The following is a 6,409-nucleotide window of genomic DNA, read 5'->3' as shown; positions in this document are numbered from 1 at the left end:
CCCCCCCCACCGTTCTTTCTTAATGTCTTTTCTCCATAGTATGTATCATTATCATGCCTTTCATCCTACGGTACACTATTTCGAAAATAGTTAGTCCTCCTATCAGTCCGATCAATTGAAGGGATAACTTTCCTGCAACTATATTCTATTTTCGTGACAAGCCCGTTATCTCAAGTCGATATCATGCTGGGCTAGGATGAGGATGACCAAGGTTCGAATCCCTGGTTGGGTGTTATGGAACTGAGTTGTTTGATGAGTTTCGAGAGATCCTTTCCAACTTGGCTCGAGTTTATCGGAGTGCCGAAAGGGTTATACCATTTTCTGTATGTTCGTTAATTTTCAATTCACACTTCAGTAACAAAGGTTAAAATGTGATTCTAACGGAAACCGCAATGCCACATTATTAAAGGTACGTTTTGGACCTTTGTTTTGTGCCCTGATATGCTTGATGTTCTTCATGTTACTTTCCCAAAGTCCAGTCTCTAAGTCAAGTCTCCCCCCCCCCTCTCTCTCTCTCTTTCTCTCTCTCTCTCTCTCTCTCTCTCTCTCTCTCTCTCTCTCTCTCTCTCTCTCTCTCTCTCTCTCTAACACATTTCTCTCTTTCTCTTTCTTTTTTTCTCTCCTCATTTCTCCATTTGTTACGTGATTTTTTCTTCTGTCTCAACAGTTTCATTTCTTTCCTCCCTGTCTGTCTGTCTGTCTGTCTGTCTGTCTGTCTGTCTGTCTGTCTTCTCCAGAAAACGCCGTATTACAATACAATCATGCAGTCCCTAACAACTCATTACCTCGTATCCAGAAACTCGTAACTCAACAGGTACTCCCAAGGACGTGCTGACTAATTTCGTCATCAAGCAAGGGGAGACAAACTGCTTTCTTAACGATCAGAAATCCTTCACCGGTCAGAAGACAAAGCCCGCCTGGATCACTGGCCCTTCAGCTCACCAGCTCTGTCTGGGTTCCAGGGGTATAAAAGGGACAGCCCGTCTTACCGCTGTGATCTGTACATTCCAATACCGGTTAAAATCGCACACTGGTTTTGACATCTGAAAACTATAGACAAAACTCAGGTGAGTTTTTGAATGTACTGCCGAGCATAAGTTTGAGGGGTTTTGCAGTGCGAGTATCAATATTTATTATTTTTTTCTTTTTCCGTATTCATTCTGTCTTTTCATATTTTTTATACTAAAAGAAATGGAATTCTCTTGTGTCTGCTGCTCTTTTCTGATTTTGGATATTATCGTTTTCCCAGTTTGTCTGTTTGTTTGTTTGTTTGTTTCTTTGAGTGTTTGTTTGAGTGTTTGTTGGTTTTTTGTTTGTTTGTTTGTTGTAATTTGGCCCATCGTTCAAAAGGACAATCTAGAGCTATAGACTAACAACGTATTATGTTATGTTACTTTATTTCCTGTGCTTTCTACAGAGCATAAGTTCTAACAGTTTTGGTAAGATTTTAAATATTAGCGTTTAATAACATCATGACGTATTACATTGCATTATTGAATTATGTTTTTTAAACTGTTTTTCATCGTAAAAGTCTTCCCTTTCTCAGTCCCAGAGAATCATGGGGTGGAGGCTTTAGGACTTGATATCATTTTGTCAAAAATCTTTATGTCCATTAAAAATACATTTCAGTATGGATTTTGATGAAAAACAGTAGATCAAAGGCACACAAAAATTACATTTGTGGTTACCAAAGACATTCTTGTTGTCAAGGCTACCAAACGTTGGCGTCCATTTTCTGATTGATTTTCCCTCTGACACCAGTCAAACCCTTCCTCCCTCAATCCAAAATATCTCGACTTCTATTCAAGACAGATGGATACTGATTTCATCAAAACAAAGCAAATGAACACATTTAAGACTAGAAATAACTTTGTGTGCCCCAAAACTGACGACCACCTGATTCCACATAGTCGTCACACAAAATTAAAACAGCTGGCTGACGAATTACTTTCTTTAGCCTCTACTTATTTCTCATTTCCAGGCAAATCTACGAGGAAGCCTGTTTGAAATGCACTCATTTTTTCCGATTAATTTACACCAATAGCTATGCCTACTCCAAACAATAGTTATATTATATGTCAAAGTATTTGTTCCTAGTAGCTTATCGACGTTTGTGGTGTAGCTATTAGGCGCTTTGCTGTCGCACACAGGAGCTCTCTGTCCGGGTTAGCTCTGCCAAACACGGTGGGAAACCCGCCTCTTAATTTGCCTAAATTAATTCAATGGGAGGGCAAAAATACCTACATTAAAAATCATCTTAGCAGCTTGGCAAGTGCCATTGCTTGTCCTTTTTTCTCAACAAAGTTTTAGACGACCAGAGAACAGTCTGTTCAATAGCACAACTTGTTGAAGAGTGCAAAGCAGGTGTTCATTTGTTATTTTATTCGTGAATTCTTCGCGACGGCCCCAAATGATGCGTATCCGAAATTTGGTTTTCACCTGCCTTTGCGATGTAACAATTAGGCACTCTGTTGCAGCACTCATAAGAGCTGAGTTCGATTCCTAATTCCTAAATGTGGAGAATGTTTATGGAGTATTTTGGTCTTTCATCAGGAACGTTGCATCATCCCTCTCAGCCTGGGTTGGTTTTAATTGGTCTGAACAGTCTGGATGGGAGAGTAAAACTTCTACAACATAACATATTGTAAATATCAAAATTATATTCTAAAGCGCGTGATACATATTGTGACATTGGTGTGAGCATGACCAAAAGGGAACAAAGAAACAAACACGATTTTTGTGGTTCAAATCAAATTTTGATCACATTGCCTTCAACTCAGAAACAAACTGCCACCATGCTTGTCATCAGAATTTATTTTCTGCCAGATCTGACTAGCGTCTACCTTGCTTTAGACGCGGAATCTGGCCAGAAAGATAAAACTAATTATTTAGAAACCGATTTATCAATTGGTATGTATAACGGACTAGATTTGTTTGATGCGTTGAAGTCTTTTTCCATCGCTTGGGCTTCTTTCATACTATTCAAATGGCTTTCATTCGTTCGCTGCGAAGTATTTCAAAGCAAAACCAGTAGCCTACCTTTGTTATTCGCCGCAGTAGCGCCACTTTTTTAGTTGGAAATTGAATGGAAAGGGGAATGGAGGGACGGCTGACTCGGAGTTAATATATCAGAATTTTCCATAGGACATTAAGCGAAATTAGACACGGGGTTGTTTGTTATTTTGTGTGAATCGGTGACTCTTACGTTTTCCAGTCCTCACAATTTTCGTTGCGTTTGTTTCTACTTTTACGGTGGATTATTCCAACTGGGGATCTGAAGAAAACCCAACCAAAAACTAAAACATGAACAAAGACAAAGGAAACTTCTAATAGAGAAACTGGCAATGATTATAAAAAAAAAACAACCAATTATCAAAAGAAGCAAGAGAGTAGAAAATTTGTTGTGCTCTCCTGTACATCCTTGAGTAAAGACAATCCAACAAAGCTTACCCAGACACCCTCGCACACATTGATGACATCACACAGTCATAAATTCTTACAGAACAGAACTGCATGAATAAAAGATACAGAGAGAACATAATAGATACTGAGAGAACATAGTAATATTTCTACTGGGAATGTGTGAAATTACAGATTGAAGCTGGACTGAAACAAATGCGTTTTGAGTGCTTATTTGAATTTTGTTAAAGTGGTAGACTCCCGTAGATGAGCTGGTAAAGCGTTCCACAGGGAGGGGGCGTGGTGTGAAAAAGCTCTTCCTCCGAGTCTCTGACTTTTGCTTTGGACAGGTCTTAAAAGTATTTTCGTCGATCTTAAAGGCCGAGATGGTATATATTCGATGACCATGTCACAAAGATATTATGATGGTGCAATGTTGTTGACGCAACAAAGAACAAAACAAAACAAGCACATCGTGAAAGAGGAACGTTGAACGAGATCAAAATATAATATAATGAATCATTAACTATTAATTTATTGACTCACCTAACCGAGTCTATAAACACACGATAGTATGCATCATGCGGCTGACAAAACATTGTAGTGATATGATATTAATACAAAATTATAGTTCACCCACTCTTTACTTTAATTATGGTTAAGGGACAATGATGACACAAAACACAGAGAAAATGGGTTTGCTATCCCTAAGTTTTGTGTAAGGAAGAAGAAATATCGTCCCCTAACCCTCCCTCTCACCCCCCTCCCTTCCTTTTTTCTTCCCCGACATTCCAAGGGGATCTATAATTGGGAAGAAAGTCAGAATATAGAAATAACATGGTCGTCATCATCTTTTCATTTTCATCATCATAGTCATCGTTTAACGACAAACGTCAATGATAATCATGACAATGAAAATGATGACTACGATTATCATCATCATCATCATCATCATCATCATCATCATCATCATCATCATCATCATCAGCATCATCATCAGCATCATCATCAGCATCATCATCATAATCTTCTTTTTCTTCTCCTTCTTTTTCCTCCTCCTCCTCCTTCTCCTCCTCCTCCTTCTCCTCCTCCTCCTCCTCCTCCTACTCTTCCTCTTCCTCCTCCTCTTCCTCCTCCTCCTCCTCCTCCTCCTCCTCCTTCTTCTTCTTCTTCTTCTTCTTCTTCTTCTTCTTCTTCTTCTTCTTCTTCTTCTTCTTCTTCTTCTTCTTCTTCTTCTTCTTCTTCTTCTTCTTCTCCTTCTTCTTCTTCTTCTTCTTCACCATCAGGCTCCCCTCACCCCCGTCATCATCATAATCGTATTGTTGGCACAAAAGAAATTCATTCGCTTCCATCGGTCGTTCATACCTCTTCTGTCCAGCAAGGAATGCCAGACAGGGATTTTTATGGCCACTAGAAGCAGCTATTGGCTCACTGAACGTCACAGCGAAAGAACAAGTGGATGGGCAATGGTCAAAGTATAAGAGTACCATGAGGGATGTGTTTGTTCTTCTGGGATCGAACTGCTAATATAGATAAAGAGATAATTGCACAATATAGGTAATAAAACGATATAAGGCGCCCAGCACACTTTACGGTTAGAGTAAGAAGCTAGGATCAATATTGATTTTTTTCCTGGGTAAGATGCGCATTTCACAATCATGTATATTCAGTGGTCACTGTTGAGTGAAGCAGTAACATTCTACCATAAAATGAGGTCCTTAATGGCAGCTCGAGACTCATTCCGCGTCCACTTAGGGCTTGATCAACGATTCCAAAAAGAAATCCCGCCGGAGAGGTCAATAACCCGATGGGTTTCCTGACTTAAGTTCCCAGCTGTGTTTCACTTGAGAACAACAATAAGAAGTCCAAGTTCAGGCAAACTCATTCGGGCATACGAGTTGGAAGATTCTGTGTTCAGAATACGGGAAATATCAATTAGGCGTCGCATCGCTAAATTGAAAATTTCCCAGACCTTAATGTACGGAATAGTGAAACATGATTTAGGACTAAAAGCTTACCCCATTTATACACACGAACATATATCAGCTCTCAGAAGAGACTGAGAACGTGGCAGTGGTACTTAATAAGCCCGAGAAAGATGGGCCTTTCATTAGGAACGTTTAGTTCAACGATTAACCTCATCTTTATCTGAATGGGTATGTTAACTTTTAAAACTATGTTATTTGGCGTTCATTAAGGCCTAATAAAGTTGCTGACAAAAATCCCCATACACTGAAATCCACAGCATCAATGGCAATGAGTAGAAAGGGGGTCACAGTCACAGCTGATCGGTACTTGGAAATGTTTTCCAAATTGTGGAAATCCTTTGGGTGTTTCTGTGACTGTGACAAGCAATATCAGTGGTTTCAGTGGGGCAGAGTCACACCTTATACAGCTGTAAGAACTCTTCGGAGGATTGAAGATCACATTAGCGAGAAACTTTTCAGTCGTCGATCGGCTCATATTTTGGGCATCCTATAGTCCCGACCTCAACCTCTCTGGGTTGTCATCTGTTCGGTTACCCGAGGGACCAGTTGAATTATTCTGAGTCTCTCTATGCAATTTTAGTGATGATGCTTCGAGCCATGTCTGACGCGTTCATGTGATCGAAAACCTAATATTTCGAGCAAAAGAATACTTTCAAGGTAATGGGCAACATATTGAATATTTTAGAAATTGCATATCTAATGCTTCTAATGTTAATACTATTTAATGAGCATAGATTTTCTATTAGTGTAAAAATATTTGTGACTGCGTTTTTGAGTGAGGGTGGCTGTGTATAATATACATACGCGTGTGTTCGAGTTGTGGGTGCGTATGGGTAGATTTATGTGTATTTCTATCCAAATACATATTATTACATAGTAACTCTACATATAATACGCCTGTTCATATCTATTCCTTTGTCTAGAGCCGCGAGGGAGTGCAAATTAGAGTTCAAGGGACGCCCAGGCTTACATCACACATTGCACGGATGCAGCTGCAGTAGAAGCGATATCGATACCGACGG

This window comes from Aplysia californica, unplaced genomic scaffold, assembly GCF_000002075.1.
Source record: "Aplysia californica isolate F4 #8 unplaced genomic scaffold, AplCal3.0 scaffold00001, whole genome shotgun sequence".
NCBI classification, from domain to species: domain Eukaryota; kingdom Metazoa; phylum Mollusca; class Gastropoda; order Aplysiida; family Aplysiidae; genus Aplysia; species Aplysia californica.
Note: the sequence above shows the minus strand (reverse complement) of the source record.